This window comes from Opisthocomus hoazin, chromosome Z (assembly GCF_030867145.1).
Source record: "Opisthocomus hoazin isolate bOpiHoa1 chromosome Z, bOpiHoa1.hap1, whole genome shotgun sequence".
NCBI classification, from domain to species: domain Eukaryota; kingdom Metazoa; phylum Chordata; class Aves; order Opisthocomiformes; family Opisthocomidae; genus Opisthocomus; species Opisthocomus hoazin.
Window position 1 is genome coordinate 69963013 of NC_134454.1, and position 19620 is coordinate 69982632.

A 19620-nucleotide genomic window follows, 5' to 3' on the forward strand; every position below is an offset into this window, starting at 1 on the left:
AATGCAGTAGGCCCAGTTCACAACACGGCAGCTGAAAAGAATACACAAGTCCTAGCCCCAACCTGGTGCAACATACCACTGGGCCTTACTCTAAGAACAGAGTTAATGCCATTAAAAAAAAAAAAAAAAAAGATTCGAATGTAAGTGCTCACTGACAGTCAACCATGTGATTAGTTCATCTGCACCAGGCTACAGGATCTCAAGCGCAGGTGTTGGGGATTTTCTTTCCCCCAGGTTGGCCCAATAGAGCCCTCCTCTATTTCTTGCTGATGTATAAGATCAAGATTTTACTTGGTCATATATTACCTAAGTCAACTGCCCTTTTAACAGAATAAAATTCTTCACTTGTAGTATGCAGTTTGTGCCAAACTGAACTTTGGACTCAGAATCCTTAAGCCTGTCACACCCCAAAACAAGAGTATGAGGTGAAATGCAACTGGCTGAGATGTAGCAAGCATCAGGTCAGAACAGATACGGTCCTTGTTTGTGTGAAAGTTTGAAGCCGTGAACAGAAAGATGCGATTAGAAGTATGACAAAACCCAAAACAGAAGTCCTAAAACAAAGTTCTCGTTGCAGATTATTTTTATATGTCCATATATTTAGCATATGAGAACTTTCATATTGTTTTGAGTGAAGCGTCTGCCCTACATTTAAACACGAAATTGCTCACTGCATACTGGACGACTGTCAGAGCAGAGTAAAATGTCTCCACACATAATCCACAGGATAAAGACTTTCTTAGACAATTTAACTCCCCTATCCCCAACAGAGAAGAACAGCAGATATTATATACAAAAAAAATTCCTTTGAATCAGCTTAAGATAATAGGGATAAGCAGATAGAATCGTGCATACGTTCCCCACCTCCTATTAGAATGGTGGAAACAAGCTAGCATACAAATAACTTGGACAGGATGAGCTATGTAGATTTTCAAAAGCTAAAACCTACTAAATATCTGGAGGCATTGTAAGAAAGAAAGGGAATTTAGACCATTCTGGCACTGTTCAAAACAGCAGAATTATCAGCAGATACCAAGTGTTCAAAGACTGCTGCTAGCAGAGTTCGAAGAGTGCTGCTAGCACTCTTAAAGTGCTCTCAGCAAAAGATGATCATAAAAATAAATGACATAAAGCAAATCAAAAAAATAAAGGCTTATAAACATGTTATTTCTAGCAAAGAAACATAATAAACTCTGCAATTTTTAAGTCTTAATGACTGGTTAGGCAGTAAATGGTATGCAAGGCAAACGGAGAACCCCACTCACTCTTTTCAAAACAGCTAAGTCTTTCAACGATTTAAAGCTAAATTTGAAGTGTTATAAAACCCAGCAATCTCTGGCCTTACAGGAGGAGACCGAGACCCAGAAAGATGTTTTACAGGTTCACTTCTTTTCTGAAGAACAATTTGACTGCCATGCTTCCCTGACAAAACCCATTATTTCTCACCAGGGTTATATTTGTGTCTTAGCATACACTGCTGACAATTATAAGAAATTTTTATTGTCATCTACTAGTTGTAGGAGTAGTAGTAGTAGTAGTAGTCTGGTTTTGTTATTTGGTACCAATCCTTTAAGCTTTTGCTCTACTTAGTTTTTTCTTCTCTTTTCATTATTCTTGTCCATACATCTGAATTTCTCTGGGAATTAATATCACTAATATGATTTCTTATGATATAAGCTGTACTAAATAAGCACTAAATCTTGCTAAAGAGGTAACTGCCTTGCTCACTGACACTTTGAGACCCATTCAAAACTTCCTTGTTCTGTGAAGACTCATATGCTGAACTTTGCTCCAATAGCTGAATACCACTGAACATTTCCACATAGATTTCTGGCTCTGCAAGAAAAAGCTTTCCTGGGGTGCAGAAATAAAATAAAAAACACCTTGCAAGCCTATTTTGAGTAACTGCTAGGTGAAGAAATACAACCCTACAGCAGAAATATAACCCTATGGCAACATACTAGAACCCTCCACCCACTTACAGCAGATCCATAGTCGACAGCGTATTTTCTATCAGCAGAAAGCTGAAGGCAAACTGGCTCTCACCATGAAGACCCAGACTTAGGCTCTTCAGTTCCTCATGCACACAACATCCTTGCATGTACACACGAGTGCCCTGTGCTGTACAGGGAGAGCACTGTCTCCCTCTGCAACAAGGAGACCTTTTGGTGATATCTGTCAAATAATCTAGCCACAGGCCAGGCATACAGTAACTACACCCACCTTAACAATAGCAGCTACTATTACAGATGTTTATTTTTGTAAGATAACATGCTAGTATGACAGAAAAAATCACAGGAAAAGGTATTCAAAACTTCTGCAAGCTTATGGCTGAAAATGGTTACAGTTTCAGAAACTCCTATTTCGGCTTCTTTAAAATCCATGGTACAAAGAGAAAATAAGTGCAGAAGTCTTATCTGACAAGGAGGGGAGTATTTAATGAAGTAATTTAAAAAATAAAATAAATTAAAAAATAAAAATAAAAACAAATCAATAGTAGTTAAGCAAGCAATAAACACACACACACACACCCTGCTTAATAACCAAACAGGTCTGTGATAACGAAGTAAGGAAGCCAATTACAGGACAGCAAGTGTATGGACTACTCCTTAAAAAAAAAAATGTATCATTACTCCTTATCATCCTCAACGTATTCCTGACTGAGATTTTATTTAAAAACTTTGCTGCATTCATATCTCACTTATAACTATGTACTTAAGTTCTTAATTCATAGTAATGCATACTTCTTTCGAAGTGTAGTTCTTGATACTAACTACAAATTACATACTATCAGAATATAAATGCAGTGAGCTCACATCTCTTTGATATAGGCTTGGATAAAGGAAAAGGGGCATCTTCAGTATCAACAAAAAATTGCACGATGCATTCACGTAGCACTGTGAAAGCAGAACACTACAGAGGCATCACTTTACAAGAGCTCCAGCTGGTCACGTGTGATTTGAGGAAGGACACAATGTTCCATGTGAAAAGAATTTGATCAGAAGGCTTTGCATTTGTGTTTCAGTTTAGTCATTCTCTCCCAGGCTCCTAGGCACGATATATTCTCTTGTAAGCAAGTACCTGTGAAAACACCGTTTCACAAACCATGGGCATCATGCCATAAAAAGATAAAAATAACGTTGCATATATGTGAAAGATGCATGAGCACGAAATTATATAGATGGATATCACATGTACGCAAAACATGCTGCTATGTGAAAGGGAATAGTCTAACTTCAAGACATAGTGTGCAACATCAGCTAGAAGCAGTAATAAGCATTTATACACTATTTGAGGAAGGATGTAAGAACTAAGAGCCATTGGGTCAGATAGATATAGTTCTTCCTATCCATGAAACAGTCTTAATAAATCAAACAAGCAAAATTAATTTATTTTCATCTAGTGAGATGTATGTGGTGCTATTAAGTCCACGTTAATGAAAGAGTAGCAGTGTTTGACATAAAGTGCAAAGTCTTGGTTTAAAGAGACACTGGTAGTGAGTGAAAATGCCTTCATTACCTTCAGATTTTAGTTAGGACACCAACTTCCAGTGGACTACTGCTAACCTTCAGCAGGTTTTCTGGATCATCAAGCAGTTTGTCATCCCTCTCCTTACTAAAACCAGTGCTCAGTATGTACAGCTCTATATGACAGCTCCCTGCATCCCACTCTGACCACACTCCTGAGTTCTCTAGACCAATGGCTTCAGTAATCATTACAGGCAAAATAGTAAGTAAAAAATCAAATTAAAAAAAAGCAAACCTACACTTCCTGCAAAAAGTCATTAGATAACATTCTGAATTCAAATCAAGTAAATGCTATGGGGGAGCTGAAGGTGGTGCCTTCACTTCTGCTTTTCAGCACTCTACCAGAAAATGCTTTGGCTACTTCTCATTTCTTGCATTTATTTTTGAAACTATACAGCAATTTTTGACTCAAGGACAGCACTGTTTAGGATTTCCATGCTTCCTAGCTACAAGAAATATTTTCGTTTCATCAAGATTGTGTAAAGTGACTGTTTTGTAAAAGAAATGTAAAATATCATCACTGTACTGATTACACCACTGTACTGGGTTTGTGTAACAAGGTTTTGGTGGGGGGAGGGGGGGGCGCTACAGGGTTGGTTTCTGTGAGAAGCTGCCAGAAGCTTCCCCCATGTCCGACAGAGCCAATGCCAGCTGGCTCCAGCATGGACTCACCGCTGGCCAGAGCCAAGCCCATTAACAACAGTGGTAGCACCTCTGGGATAAGATAGTTAAGAAGGGAAGAAAACCCCATCTGTGCACGGCAGCCAGAAGAGAGGAGTGAAAACATGCAAGAGAAACAACTCTGCAGACACCAAGGTCACTGAAGAAGGTGGGAGGGAGGTTCTCCAGGCACCGGAGCAGGTATTTTTCCTCTGCAGCCTGTGGAGAAGACCATGGTGAGGCAGGTGGTCCCCCTGCAGCCCATGGAGGTCCACAGAGGAGCAGATCTCCACCTGCAGCGCATGGAGAACCCCACACCAAAGCAGGTGGATGTCTGAAGGAGGCAGTGACCCTGTGTGGAGCCCATGCTGGAGCAGGTTCCTGCCAGGACCTGTGGACCCATGGAGAGAGAGAACCCCCCCCGGGAGCAGTTGGTGAAGGACTGCACCCCGTGGGAAGGACTCATGTTGGGAAAGTTCGTGGAGGACTGTCTCCTGCGGGAGGGACCCCACGCTGGAGCAGGGGCAGAGTGTGAGGAGTCCTCTCCCTGAGGAGGAAGGGGCAGCATAGACATCGTGTGATGAACTGACTGCAACCCCCATTCTCCATCCCCCCCTTCTGCTCAGGGGGAGGGGGGAGAGAAAATCAGGAGTGAATCATAGAATCATTAAGGTTGGAAGAGACCTTCAAGATCAAGTCCAGCCATCAACCCAACACCACCATGCCTGCTAAACCATGTCCCCAAGTGCCACTTCTACATGTTTTCTGAACACCTCCAGGGATGGTGACTCAACCACCTCCCTGGGCAGCCTGTTCCAATGCCTGACCACTCTTTCAGTAAAGAAATTTTTCCTAATATCTAATCTAAACCTCCCCTGACATAACTTGAGGCCATTGCCTCTCGTCCTATCGCTAGTTACCTGGGAGAAGAGACCAACACCTCCCACCCTACAACCTCCTGTCAGGTAGTTGTAGAGAGCAATAAGGTCCCCCCTCAGACTCTTCTTCTCCAGACTAAACAGCCCCAGTTCCCTCAGCCACTCCTCTTAAGACTTGTTCTCATGAAGTTATGAGTCCAGGAAGAAGGGAGGGATTTGAGCAGGTGTTTTAAGATTTGGTTTTATTGCTCATTATCTTACTCCAATTTGATCAGTAATAAATTAAACTAATTTCCTTCAGTTGAGTCTATTTTGCCCATGAATGGTAACTGCCAAGTGATCTCTCCCTGTCCTTATCTCGACCCACAAGCCTTTCATTGTATTTTCTCTCCCCTGTCCCCTGAGGAGGGGAGTGACAGAGCAATTTTGGTGGGCACCTGCAGCCAGCCAGGCTCAACTACGACAACCATCATGCCACTTTGAACACTGAAAACAATTCTGTATTTAAGCATGTATGGAAAGATTAAAAGGGATGACCAACAAGACATAATAAACCAAACTGTGGAACTACCCCAAGTCTACACTGATATTCACTCATCTCCCACTATTGCATTATTCAAACATTCTGGTATATGTACTTGCATGGTAGCTGGAACAAATCTGTGTCTAACCTCATGTGAGACTGACACCACAAAATATACTGGAAGTAATAAATACTATTTTAAAATAAGTAATGAACACTAGATCCTGCCAACTGTATCTATGGTTGGTAGAATGATGCACAATTTTTACTGCTGTTAAAAACCCCTTTGAAGAGGAACAGAGGAAAGTTTTCCAGAACTGGAGCATTAATCTTTCAGTGTGCCTTCTAAACAGCAGCACAACTGAGTAAGAGACTAATTACTGTTCGTAACTCCATTCTGAGATCTCCTCCCCAAGGTAACTGTATGGGTTTTGGCTAGGAAGGAGTTACAACAGTAACTCAAAGTTTCACATACTATTGTTATACAAAATCAGAGTAGCTAAATTTACCAATGTCATCTTTCCATTGATCTAAAAGAACCAGGGAAGGAGGAAAAAAAGTTGTGAAAACCATGGAATTTATAAACGGGAATAAGCACAGGCAATCACAGTACACAAGTTTTGTGGACAAACAAGGAAGTTCAGAAAACTATAAAAAGTTAAGCAATGAAAACTGAAATATCAAAAAACACTTATTTCAAAAATACCAACAGAAGCACTCCAGCAGTTTTCTTTATTGTCACAGATAGGTATCACAATAAAGTGGCTTGTAAGAAAGCTTTTTCATTTATCCTAACCCACAAGCACAAAAAAGAAACAACCATTGTTTTAGAAAAGGAAGTAGTCTTACATTGCTGAAGCTACAAAATAAGTATGATTACAAAAAAAAACATTTACTTACTTATTCAGAGAACTGTATTCAACAGCATTGGTTATAAGATAAGAACCAAAGCTATTTTCAGTGGGATGCATGCCAAGTATATCTGTAAGATAATAATCTGGAGCACAGGAATATACAGATATATGTGTGTTTCAGGCAGGAGACATGTTTTCAGTGACAAAGATCTCTCTCTCACTCAGATTCCCTAAAAATGGGAACTTCAGAAATGAAATTACAATGATGCACTTAAAATTTGAGTTTGGCTTTATTTGGGACTTATTTTAAATATGTAATACTGACAACCATCAGAGATTGAATAAATACAGTATTTAGTACTTTGAAAGTGCACAATGTCAGATCCTCTTTATGTGCATCAGAAACTGACTGTTAGTATTGAAGCTAATAGGTTCTGATTTCATGTATGCTGTTGACCACTTAAGACAGCAGATACCATTTAAGACCAGTGATATCAATTTTTCTTCAGCCACATATGACCTACCACTACTCCAACTGTCTTTCAGTTAGTTAACAGAGCAAGCCCGGGGCCCACTCCAGTTTTTCAATTCAGATAGTCAAAGCAGACCATCAAGAAAAACTCCAAGCCATGAACCAGCAAACAAGGAAAATTTGATTAAGAATTGCCATGCAGTTCATCCATGCTAAAGGACCCTGAAAGGTACTGATAAGCAGCGGTTATTAACCATTTGTGCAGTACCCTCAAGCATTGCTTCAGCTGAGACAGCAGCACTCAGTGAAGTCCATGGCTTCAAAGAAAATAACATTTACACACAAGAGCATTTTCAGATTTTTAAATTACTCTCCCACATAGTCCAAAAGACAAAGACTGTGTTTGTTCTGCAATACTATACACTAGGCTTTTGTGGACTACTCATGTAAGCTCATCCACGCAATCCTCAAGCATCCATCTTCTGTCCACACTTGAGTTCACCCTCTACAAATTTAATGGAGCATTTCTCTGGAATTCTGACACTATCAATAAACTTACATTAAGAAATCCAAAATAATAATAGCAAGGCCCTTTCATCAATATTCCCAACATAAGGAAGAACGCTGGGATGCTCCCACATGAAGGCCACAATGACTAAGTATTCACGTACAGCAATGACAAGGTTTCCTTGCTTCATCCCTGCCCCCCCACCCAGATGAACCAATTTTAAGAAATTATATGAAACATGTGGTCAGGCTATCCTGAAGCATTAATGCCTACCTGAGCTTTGTAGTGAAGTGAAAGCAGTGAACTGCTTCCCGGAGACCAGAAAAACAGGATGTCCTAATGCTTTTCTAGCAGTAAATTTGCTAGTGAAAACTAAGGTATACACAGAAGTAAACTTTATCCAACGTGCCAAAACTAAAATAATTAAAAACATTTTTGCTAGGTTGAACAATCACTTAGTTACACATACATGCAAAGAAGTTCCAGAGTTTTATCAAACTTCTCATACGTCTGAGAAAGTTGTATAAAGAAAAGAGAAATTTCCTATCATCTGTCTGGAAGATGACATTTCACTATTACACATGAGAAGCAAGGCCATATTGAAACTAAAATTACAAGTAATTAAATTTTCTTTAGAAGGCTTTCTTACCAAGTCCAAATTTATAGCATGGTTTTCAAATGTCCTGATTTGCAGATTTTATTTTTCATTTTAAAGTTACACCTTTGTACAGAAAACCTTTGTTTTTCTTATTTTTATGGGATTTGCAAAATATAACTAAGCTATAAATGCTGGAGAAACATGTAGGCCACTGGTTCAGGAGTGCCTATTCTAGAACATAAAAACAATAGTCAAATCAACATCCACTTTTTATTTTTCAGGTGTCTTCCATCACTAACCAGATTTGGAGACTAACAGTATAACTTATCTGGCTGCATTTCATTAATTTATATCTGACTCTCGAAATCTCTAGCACAGAAGTCCCCTGCCAACAACATACTCAACTGAAAACATTTCCTTGTCCCAACTATTATTTATCTAAGTTTCTCAGCATGCCTCCCTAAAAAATAACACGCCCAAGTGCTACCATATTGAAGCCATTTGCAATAAGTGAAAGCCAGATTACAAATATTTTTCTTACATTGCTCTGCTTCCTAGTTGTCAACCAGGTGGTGGTGGTCATAATAACAAGGACAATCATTACTAGGAATTAGTGAGTATGATTCAGGCAGCAGTGGAATTGAAAACATTTCTGCATTTTGTTTAAAACATCTCAAGAGAAACTTCAGTCCTGAATAGCAGAGATTTTATTTAAATTATCCCTTCATGCTTTTCTTTTTGTAAAGGGAAGAAGTATCAGAGCTTTGATTTTCAATTTCACATGTATTAGCACTGTCCTTGGAAATTTTGCCTGCTTCTGAAGAAAGGTCTTACAGGGCAAGTTAAAGCTATACGAGAACCGCACGTAAACTGTATCAGTCCTCACTTGTGAGAGGATCATAAAACGAATGTACTTCAACCTAAATTTTGTTGCCACCAATACATCAAACATTTTAAAAATCCATACATTAAGCAGAGAGCGTGCTACACAAAGCCTTATGTACAGGACAGTGTTTCTGTAGCTCTGTCAAATTTCAAAAGCAAGACAAAAACCTCAGATTCTGCTGCAAGCAGATCGCATGTATTCCCCCCTACAAGGAAACTTTAACATGAACACTGTTTTAATGCACAGGTGTGTTTTACGCATTACCTGCATCTGCCTCTGTATTAGCTTTAATGTTGCCCCCTAGCAATATTGGATTTCAGATAGTTTCAATACAATTAATTCACAATCCACACTGTAATGACAAAAGGCAGGAAAATGTGAGCTTGCTTTACAGCCACGCTCACCTGCTCTAGAGTTACAGAACAAAACTGCAGCTCTCATCTCCTGCAGCAGACTGTTTTTTAACTTGCCACCTCACACTGTCAGTGCAACCAATGTAACATAAAATCTTCCTGATGGCAATTTTAAAATTGAACTTTAATATTTCTTAATAAATTGAACTTCCTAATGTTAGGCTAGTAAGAAAAAAAACTTGTGTAAGTCATGTTTTAAAACCTGTCATGCATAACCACAAGATGCAATATTTTTCCTAGTTAGCTCATTAGGAAATACAAACCCAATTAAACAGAAATGTTGAATTTTTACTCAAAACAAGTAAAGCTGACAATTTTAACATTCCAAATAAAGGGCGTACTCCCACAAAAAAATGGAAATTGCACACATAAAGTCTACTCTATAGGCCAGAGTTGAACTAGATAATAAACCTGAAAAAAATCAGAATTATTGCATTTTTTTTCAACATAAATCAGCTCACAGCAGGCTGCAACAAAGTTCTAAAACCTTTCAATCTACTAGCAGTATGTGACAGAGTTATTAAGTGATTTTGTAATCTTTGAAAAAAGCTGAAGTGAATCCCAGGGAATGCTATCAAAGTGAAGGCATACAGCACATTTGTAAAATGGAGGTTCAGAGAGATTTCTGAAATTTTATTTCATGGGACAACACAGAAAAAGTAAAAATTGCAAGTTTTTTGTTTCTTTACTAAGCAGCTTTCAAAAATTTATGAGTGAAAAGCAAAAAAACCAGTTTTTCAGGGTATTCATGTGAAAGCATGAATTCACTTAATCCAGCCACCCAAATTTTATTTCTTATCACTCCTTCATCTGCCATTCCATATCTACTAAAGAAAAGCCAAGTTACTGCTGACATGGGTACTTTTTTCAGTTTGGTTACGGATCTAAATCTCAGCCCTAAACACTTAAATTCTACAGATTAAGATACTTGTAAGCATGAAAAAAATACACTGAGTACTTAAACAACAATAATCAAACAGCAAAGAGTCCATAAAATATTTATATGCAAGCAGGATCTTGAATTCTGTGCTAGAATACCCTTAGATGAAGTACTAACATTAGAACTAGAGTGATAACAACCCTAGAAACACATTAGGTAATTTAAAAACCTGGGCTCTGAACAAAGATCTATATATGCCACTGCAGAGGAATAAGTGGCCAGAAACGTTCCTAACTTGGGTAAGCAACCTGTTGAAGCAGTTCCATACACCATCTTCCCAGCAGCAATGTCAGTTTGAGGAGCTCCTACTCCCCACCTCGATTATTTGTTTCCATTCCTCCCTATTGGTGTGGATCTGACTTCAAAAAAAAAAAAAACCAAAAAAACCACACAACAAAAAAACCCACAACACATAAAAACAATACCACACATTTTGAGACTTTGCGAAGAGAAAATGGAAAACTGTTGAACTTGATTTGATCTGCAGTCTTATGAATAACATGGCCCTGTAACAGTTTCCCAGGAAAACAGACAGGATGGCATTTCTGATCAACAAGCTGCAGTCAGTCTTTTAAGACCTAGTACCAAGGTCTTCCATTTTCACAGCACACATGCACTGCCATATAGATTTATTCCAGCAGAGACAACGCCCCACATGCAGCAATGGAATTTACCACACTGGAGACTACTGGATCGTAGGATGAAGAAAGTTTTGTCAATAAAATGAAGCTGCAGAAATAGGAAGTACAGCCCCCAAAATCTGAAGTTTGTTCTCCTTCAACCTGAAATTACGCAGCAAGATAGCAGGGGCTATGACCTGCAGCCATGAGATCAGATGTATTTGGAAAGCTTAACACTCTGAAAGCAATTAATACTACTTTTTTTGGGTCTCTTTTCAAGAGATTACTCCCCATAATTAACTACTTCCTTTGTTTCCTGTTTATGGTAGGAAGAAAACGCTGTATTTTCAGGAAAGAAAGGAAGCATGGCACCAAGACTAGAAGATAAATATAAGAATAGAGCTTACAGGCAACTGTAGACCCTATGCATTCATAAGGCTCTGTCCTGGGTTTGGCCAGGACAGGGTTAATTTTCACCAGACTCCAGGAAGGGGCACAGCCAGGGGGTGGGGGCTGACCCCACCTGGCAAAACAGAGCCCGGTATTCCATACCATGTGACGTCACGCTGGGTGCCGGTGGGGGGGGGCAGCGGGAACTCTCTCACAGCTGGGGAGCGTGCGGCGCCGGTGCGGTCCGAGAGAGCGAGTCTGTTTTTGTCGTGTTTTCTCCTTATCTGTATCGTTGTTGTTACTGTTCCCTCTGTTTGCTGTTCTGTTAAACTGCCCTTATCCCGACCCACCAGTTTCTGCCTGTTTTCTTTCCATTCTCCTCCGCACTGCGGTGGGGGGAGGGGTGGCCTTGTGGCGCTTTTGTTGCCTGGGGCAGCCGAAAGCAAAACATTAATTTGGCGCCCAACGTGGGGCAGGGATAACGGCAGGGCTGAGCAGCGGGTGTTAAAACAGCTTTCTTAGATTTTGTTAAATTTTGTTATACGCATTTTTCTATGTTAAATAGTCGCCGGTAAAAATGTTTCTGTCCTTGATCAGATGGCTGTGGTTTTTGAATCCTTATTTGCAGTATGTATTCAATGCCGTGCTGTTCATCATCGCTGGGAAAAAGATCAGGATGATAATTTTGCTCTACTGTATGATATCGACTTATGACATGATAACATCACTGTGCATGAAATTAGGCTTGTATTTGCATGCGGCACTGCGGTCATTTCCGTACCTCGGGTCCTATGTCTTAGAATTTGTTAATAAACAAACCCAATCTGTGGGGAAAACCGAAGGGGATACCTTCCCCCACTCTTTCTCCCCCCCTCTCTCCTTCAGGCTGGTCCTAACGGGATGCTCAGGCCAGCACTCTCCTTTTGTTATGCCTCCTGAATGGGTTTTGGGTTTTGTTTAGGGTTAAGCAAGTCGTTAAGAACATCGTGCAGAGACCTGCCCCCCCGGATAGCTGTGAGTGGCTGGGTGTGTGGGACAGCATGGGCAAGTACCTAGGGCAGTGGGCACCTCCGGTGTTTTTTAAACTCACCCCTGAACAAGTACAGGATCCGGACAAACTGGTAAAATATCTGCAAAAAGCGTGCTGCCACCCTGGGAACTCCAGAGAGACACAAATCACAGCAACGTGCTGGGGTCTGGCCCACGCCTACCGAGCCCTGTTCAACACTGTTCAGTGCCTTAAAGGGGAAAGGGGGGCAAGCGAAGCGGCAGGCACTGCGACTGGCGCTGCCCCCCCAGCCGGCCCTGCAGCCCCTCCAGCCCAGCAGGCAGTCACAGCCCCCCCGACCGGCACGGCCACTGCCACAGCTGCAGGGGCTGCCTCGGTTTCCCCGGCAGGCACAGCAATTGCTGCAGCCCCAGCTCCGGCTGCAGGCAGCGCGGCTGAGCCCAATGACCAACCTGTGCCAGTAGCAGTCGCCCCTGTAAAACTAAAGAAAGAAGCAAAGAGAGAAGATCGCTCCGGGAGGGATGACGATGAGCCAGGGTCATCGCGGGAGATAGAGACAGAGATCATCACCCGGTCCCTGTCCCTGGGCGAGCTGCGAGACATGCGGAAAGATTTCAGCCGCCACCCAGGCGAGCACATTGCCACCTGGCTGCTGCGGTGCTGGGATAATGGGGCCAGCAGCTTGGAGTTAGAGGGCAAGGAAGCCAAACAGCTGGGATTCCTGGCCAGGGATGGAGGCATTGACAAGGCCATTGGGAAAAAGGAACAAATCCTCAGCCTCTGGAAGAGACTTCTGTCAGGTGTGAGGGAGAGGTACCCCTTCAGTGACGATTTTGTATGCTATCCTGGCAAGTGGACCAATATGGAAAGGGGTATTCAGTACTTGAGGGAATTAGCTGTGCGGGAGCTGGTTTACTGTGACACAGATGATGAGCAGGTACCCACAGACCCAGATGAACTCCAGTGTCTCAGCTATTAGGGGCAAGCGTTTCCCTGCTCAGGAGAGGGAATACAGAGGCTACACACCACGGCGCACCCTGTGGTTCTACCTGCATGACCACGGAGAGGACATGAGGAAGTGGGATGGAAAACCCACCTCAAGTCTAGAGGCTCGAGTACGTGAGTTGCGAGGTAAAACAATCACCAAAGGGGATTCTGTTAGGAAAAATGCCGCTCCAGTTTCCAGCAGCCAGCTCTCCAGACCACGTAGACAGTTTGACCTTGATTCCGATCCTCTGGAGGGGACCTCCAAGTCATTCTTACAGCAGGTGAGCAGCAAATTCTCTGACGAGGATTAGAGGGGCCCTGCCTCCAGCCAGGTGGAGGAAAGGGACTACCGTGTTTATTGGACAGTGTGGATTCGGTGGCCTGGCATGTCAGATCCACAAGAGTATAAAGCTCTAGTGGACACTGGTGCACAGTGTACTTTAATGCCATCAGAGTTCAAAGGGTCAGAGTCCATTTGCATTTCTGGAGTGACAGGGGGGTCCCAAGAGCTGAGTATACTGGAGGCTGAAGTGAGCCTCACTGGACAGGACTGGCAGAAGCACCCCATTGTAACTGGCCCGGAGGCTCCGTGCATCCTTGGGACAGACTATCTTAGGAGAGGCTATTTCAAGGACCCAAAGGGGTATCGGTGGGCTTTTGGCATAGCTGCTGTGGAGACGGAAGAAATTAAACAGCTGTCCATTTTGCCTGGTCTCTCGGAGGATCCTTCCGTTGTGGGGTTGCTGAGGGTTGAAGAACAACAGGTGCCAATCGCGACCACAACGGTGCACCGGCGACAGTATCGTACCAACCAAGACTCCCTTCTCCCCATTCATCAGCTGATCCGTCAACTGGAGAGTCAAGGAGTGATCAGCAAAACTTGCTCACCCTTTAATAGTCCCATATGGCCAGTGAGAAAATCTACTGGAGAGTGGAGACTGACAACAGACTACCGTGGCCTGAATGAAGTCACACCACCGCTGAGTGCTGCCGTGCCAGACATGCTAGAACTTCAATATCAGCTGGAGTCAAAGGCAGCCAAGTGGTATGCTACAATTGACATCGCTAATGCATTCTTCTGCATCCCTTTGGCAGCAGAGTGCAGGCCACAGTTTGCTTTCACCTGGAGGGGCATCCAGTACACCTGGAACCGACTGCCCCAGGGGTGGAAACACAGTCCCACCATTTGCCATGGACTAATCCAGACTGCACTGGAAAAGGGTGAAGCCCCAGAACATCTGCAGTACATCGGTAACATCATTGTATGGGGTGACACCGCGGAGGAAGTTTTTGAGAAAGGGGAGAAAATAGTTTAGATTCTTCTGAAAGCCGGTTTCACCATTAAGCGAAGTAAAGTCAATGGACCTGTGCAAGAGATCCAGTTTTTGGGAATAAAATGGCAGGATGGGCGCCGTCAAATCCCAATGGATGTCATCAACAAAATAGCAGCTATGTCTCCACCAACCAGCAAAAAGGAAGCACAGGCCTTCCTGGGTGTTGTGGGTTTTTGGAGGATGCACATCCCAAATTACAGCCAGATTGTAAGTCCTCTGTACCACAAGACCCGGAAGAAGAATGATTTTGAATGGGGCCCTGGTCAACAACAGGCGTTTGAACAAATTAAACGGGAGATAGTTCATGCCGCAGCCCTTGGTCCAGTCCGGTCAGGGGAAGATGTTAAAAACGTGCTCTACACCGCAGCCGGGGAGAATGGCCCAACCTGGAGTCTCTGGCAGAAAGCACCAGGGGAGACTCAAGGTCGACCCCTGGGGTTCTGGAGCCGGGGATACAAAGGATCCGAGAGGCCCACTATACTCCCACTGAAAAAGAGATTCTGGCAGCATATGAAGGCGTTCAAGCTGCTTCAGAAGTGGTGGGCACTGAAGCACAGCTCCTCCTAGCACCACGATTGCCGGTCCTGGGCTGGATGTTCAAAGAGAGGGTCCCCTCTACGCATCATGCCACTGATGCTACGTGGAGTAAGTGGGTCGCGCTGATCACCCAGCGCGCCCGAATGGGAAACCCCAGTCGCCCAGGGATTCTGGAGGTAATCATGGACTGGCCAGAAGGCAAAGATTTCGGAGCATCGCCAGAGGAGGAGGTGACACGTGCTGAAGAGGCCCCACTGTATAACCAGCTGCCAGAAGATAAGAAACAGTATGCCCTGTTCACGGATGGGTCCTGTCGCATTGTGGGGAAGCAGCAGAGGTGGAAGGCTGCTGTATGGAGCCCTACACGACAAGTCGCAGAAACTGCCGAGGGAGAAGGTGAGTCCAGCCAGTTTGCAGAGGTGAAAGCCATCCAGCTGGCTTTAGACATTGCCAGTCGAGAGAAGTGGCCAGTGCTCTATCTTTACACCGACTCTTGGATGGTGGCCAATGCCTTCTGGGGGTGGCTGCAGCAATGGAAGAAGAACAACTGGCAGTGCAGAGGCAAACCTATCTGGGCTGCCCCATTGTGGCAAGATATTGCTACACGGCTAGAGCAGTTGGTTGTAAAAGCCCGTCACGTGGACACCCATGTCCCTAAGAGTCGGGCCACTGAAGAACATCAAAACAACCACCAGGTAGATCAGGCTGCTAAGATTGAAGTGGCTCAGGTGGATCTGGACTGGCAACATAAGGGTGAACTGTTTACAGCTCGGTGGGCCCATGACACCTCGGGCCACCAAGGACGAGACGCGACATACCGATGAGCTCGTGACCGAGGGGTAGACTTGACCATGGACACCATTGCACAGGTTATCCATGAATGTGAAACATGCGCTGCAATCAAGCAAGCCAAGCGGGTAAAGCCTCAGTGGTATGGAGGACGATGGCTAAAATATAAATATGGGAAGGCTTGGCAGATTGACTACATCACACTGCCACAAACCCGCCAAGGCAAGCGCTATGTGCTCACAATGGTGGAGGTCACCACCGGATGGCTGGAAACCTACCCTGTGCCCCATGCCACCGTCCGGAATACCATCCTGGGCCTGGAAAAACAAGTCCTGTGGCGACATGGCACTCCCGAAAGAATCGAGTCGGACAACGGGACTCACTTTTGCAACAGCCTCATAGACACCTGGGCCAAAGAACACGGTATTGAGTGGGTGTATCACATCCCCTACCATGCACCAGCCTCTGGAAAGATCGAACGTTACAATGGGCAGCTAAAAACCACTTTGAGGGCAATGGGGGGTGGGACTTTCAAAAATTGGGATACCCATTTAGCAAAGGCCACCTGGTTGGTTAACACCAGAGGGTCCACCAACCGGGCTGGTCCTGCCCAGTCAAAACCTCAGCGCCCCGTGGAAGGGGATAAAGTCCCTGTAGTGCACATGCGGAACATGTTAGGGAAGACGGTTTGGGTTAGTCCTGCCTCGGGCAAAGGCAAGCCCATCTGGGGGATTGCTTTTGCTCAAGGACCTGGGTGTACCTGGTGGGTAATGCGGAAGGATGGGGAAGTCCGATGTGTACCTCATGGGGATTTAATTTTGGGCGAGAATAGTCCATAAATAAACTGTACAAAGTTAATTGTTAAATAACCCTGTCACTGTCTGTTATCACTGTTATAATTGTTATATGTTGCAGCAGTAGTAGCATAGTAAGAATCGTCCAGATTAAAGAAGGATGGACTTTTCTCGATGAAAACCTAGCAGAGCACAGCGATGATGGAACTGGACCTGGTTTTCAACAACTGGCATCCAGCAACTTCATCAAGATCAACATCTCCTGCAGACTGTGGGCACGGGCCGCACCAGATACATCAGCCGTGAGCTCTGGATGCAGCAAGTGACCGCCCATCACCACACATCACCTCCCCTGCCACGGAAGACCATTACGACAGATGGAGCCTGAAGTCATGGATTAAATGAACTCAACGGACACTTTAGAGTGATGATCCATAGACTAAGGGAATGATATCTGGACACAGGAGAAGTGGTGGTGATCAACTGGACAATGGGGGACCTGGGCATGACGTAGATGGTATGGAATAAGGGGTGGATAATGTCCTGGGTTTGGCCAGGACAGGGTTAATTTTCACCGGACTCCAGGAAGAGGCACAGCCGGGGGGTGGGGGCTGACCCCACCTGGCCAAACAGAGCCGGGTATTCCACACCATGTGACGTCATGCTGGGTTCCGGTGGCGGGGGTGGCGCGGCAGGAACTCTCTCGCGGCTCGGGAGCGTGCGGCGCCGGTGCGGTCCGAGAGAGCGGGTCTGTTTTTGTAGTGTTTTCTCCTTATCTGTATCATTGTTGTTACTGTTCCCTCTGTTTGCTGTTCTGTTAAACTGCCCTTATCCCGACCCACCAGTTTCTGCCTCTTTCTTTCCATTTCTCCTCCGCACCTCGGCGGGGGGAGGGGCAGCCTTGTGGCGCTTTTGTTGCCTGGGGCAGCCGAAACCAAAACAGGCTCCCAGCTGCATAATCTGTCACTCCACAGGATCTCCCCATAAAGAGCATCTTTGTAATACCAAACAAGCAGTCCACTTAGCCCAGCATCCTATGTCAGACAGCAAATACCTGTGCATGCTGTGGTAAAACTGCAGGAACAACCTCTGAGGAACTCCTCCCCCTAGATGCTTCCCGAGGTTCACCAGCAACGTGTGGCCTCAGGGTGGAATTGGAGGAGGATGCCTGTGCATGAATTTGCCCAGTCGATTTTTGATCTGCTGTAGCCTTTCATCTGCTGGTTTGTACGTAGACTGCACTCTAGAAGTTGAAAGTATGTCACATGAAGTGACCGAAAATGTTTAAAACCAGTTGAGCTGACCTCAAGGAAAAAGAAAAAATTATGTTTACTCAGCACAGCACAATATTGTAAAAAAAAAAAAAAAAAAAAAAAAGGCAAGATGACAGCTGAAATTAACTGTAGTGCAGAAAGTTATGTTAGATATACATTCGAGGTAAATGCAGATGGTTTATTCCAATCTATATGCCACCTTTGTGTACAAATGTAGGTTATGGAATAAAACCCACTGTTAGAAAACAGAAAAATTGAAGGCTGGGAACACAGTAACTTAAAAAAGAATTCCCATAAACACACACATACACACACACCTTGACCTCCCCCCCTTCTTTTAAAACCCTGAGGCAAGTTTAAAACTCTAATAATCAAATCTGCTCCTGTAGGTAAGTCAAAAAGGAGGACAGTACTCAGGTACCCCCTCAAGTACTGAGAAAACTATTTGTCTACAAAGTACAGACTTTGCTTTCCTTATTTTTGCTTTAATAACTTCATCTTAAGAAGGTCTTTGACTTCTCTAGGTAGAAGACATTGCATGTCCTTGATTAAATGTCACACTATAATCACTAATACACAAGAATGATACCAGAAATCCCACTGTTTCGATGTTCAGAAAATCTTACACCAGAAATGCCATTATATACAATTGCTTTTAAAATACAATAACCAAATAATTATCCCAATGAGGAGAACTACAGACTCCAAAATATATTACCAGACTCCAATATATATTACCATGACACAGATAGCATTTCCTAGCAACATAAGTAATCTAGCACCTTAGCTTTCCCTAAAATTTCTTTCCTCTTTAGGAACGGAGATGGGTGAGGAGGCAGAGATATAATACTTCAGATTAGGACATCCAATACTGCCACAGAATGTCTTACATATTCAGTGAGTAAGTTCCACTCAAATCAAACTGACAGATGGAAAATCCCAAATGACCTACTTGACCTTTTGAGGAGGGAAGGAGAACAAATATGGTTTATCTTAAAAATCTAAAAGAAGCTGTCCATGCAAGCAGACATTCAACAAACAGATCTGACAGTGTTGTCACGTACATATGGCCCAGAACAGCAGAGGAAGGAAGGTAAGTTCCATTTCATGAAGGCTTTCCCCGAGGTAGCTATACTAGCAATGAATTCTTAGAAATAAGGTCAGATTGCACCATGGCTTGTTAAAAAATGACTTGTAAGTCCTACCTAAACAAATCAGAAGATGAGTATCAATTACCACAAACTATCAAAAAAAAAAAAAAAGACAATGTGTTCAGTTAAATCTGTTTCCTCACAAACAGGGATGCTAAAACAGAAACACTGTGTGTTTGTACCTTGGAACACGTTCTTAGGGATCTCAGTAGTTCTTCCTGCTCCAGGCATTGAAGTTTCTGACAAAGCATCAGAAGTCTGTAATTTCCTGCTTTGCAAAACTATTAAAAAGACTGTCACTTTTTCACCATTTAACAGGCAGACAGAAACAGCTTACTGTATCTAGATGTTGATAATGTTTCATTAGCATGCTCAAAATGGTACCTCAGCTGTGAGGGAAAGCTGGCAGCAGACTTAAAGATAAACAAAAACCAACTTCAAAATCCTGAAGGCATCAATAACAAAACGGCAATTTC

The 19620-nt window shown here is 43.4% G+C and overlaps 1 protein-coding gene across 2 annotated transcripts in view; it reads right to left on the reverse strand.

Annotated features, from left to right (window-relative positions):
* Positions 1-19620, reverse strand: part of MAP3K1 (mitogen-activated protein kinase kinase kinase 1) — a 70201-nt gene that overhangs the window by 32135 nt on the left and 18446 nt on the right. Inside the window, exon 1 of one of the 2 annotated variants that reach the window (XM_075411152.1) lies at positions 19529-19601. The exons of the other annotated variant lie outside the window; for it this stretch is intronic. The gene's annotated coding sequence lies outside the window, so the exon portion shown is untranslated. Of the gene's footprint in view, positions 1-19528; positions 19602-19620 lie in introns of those variants that run through there. 2 annotated transcript variants of the gene reach the window in all.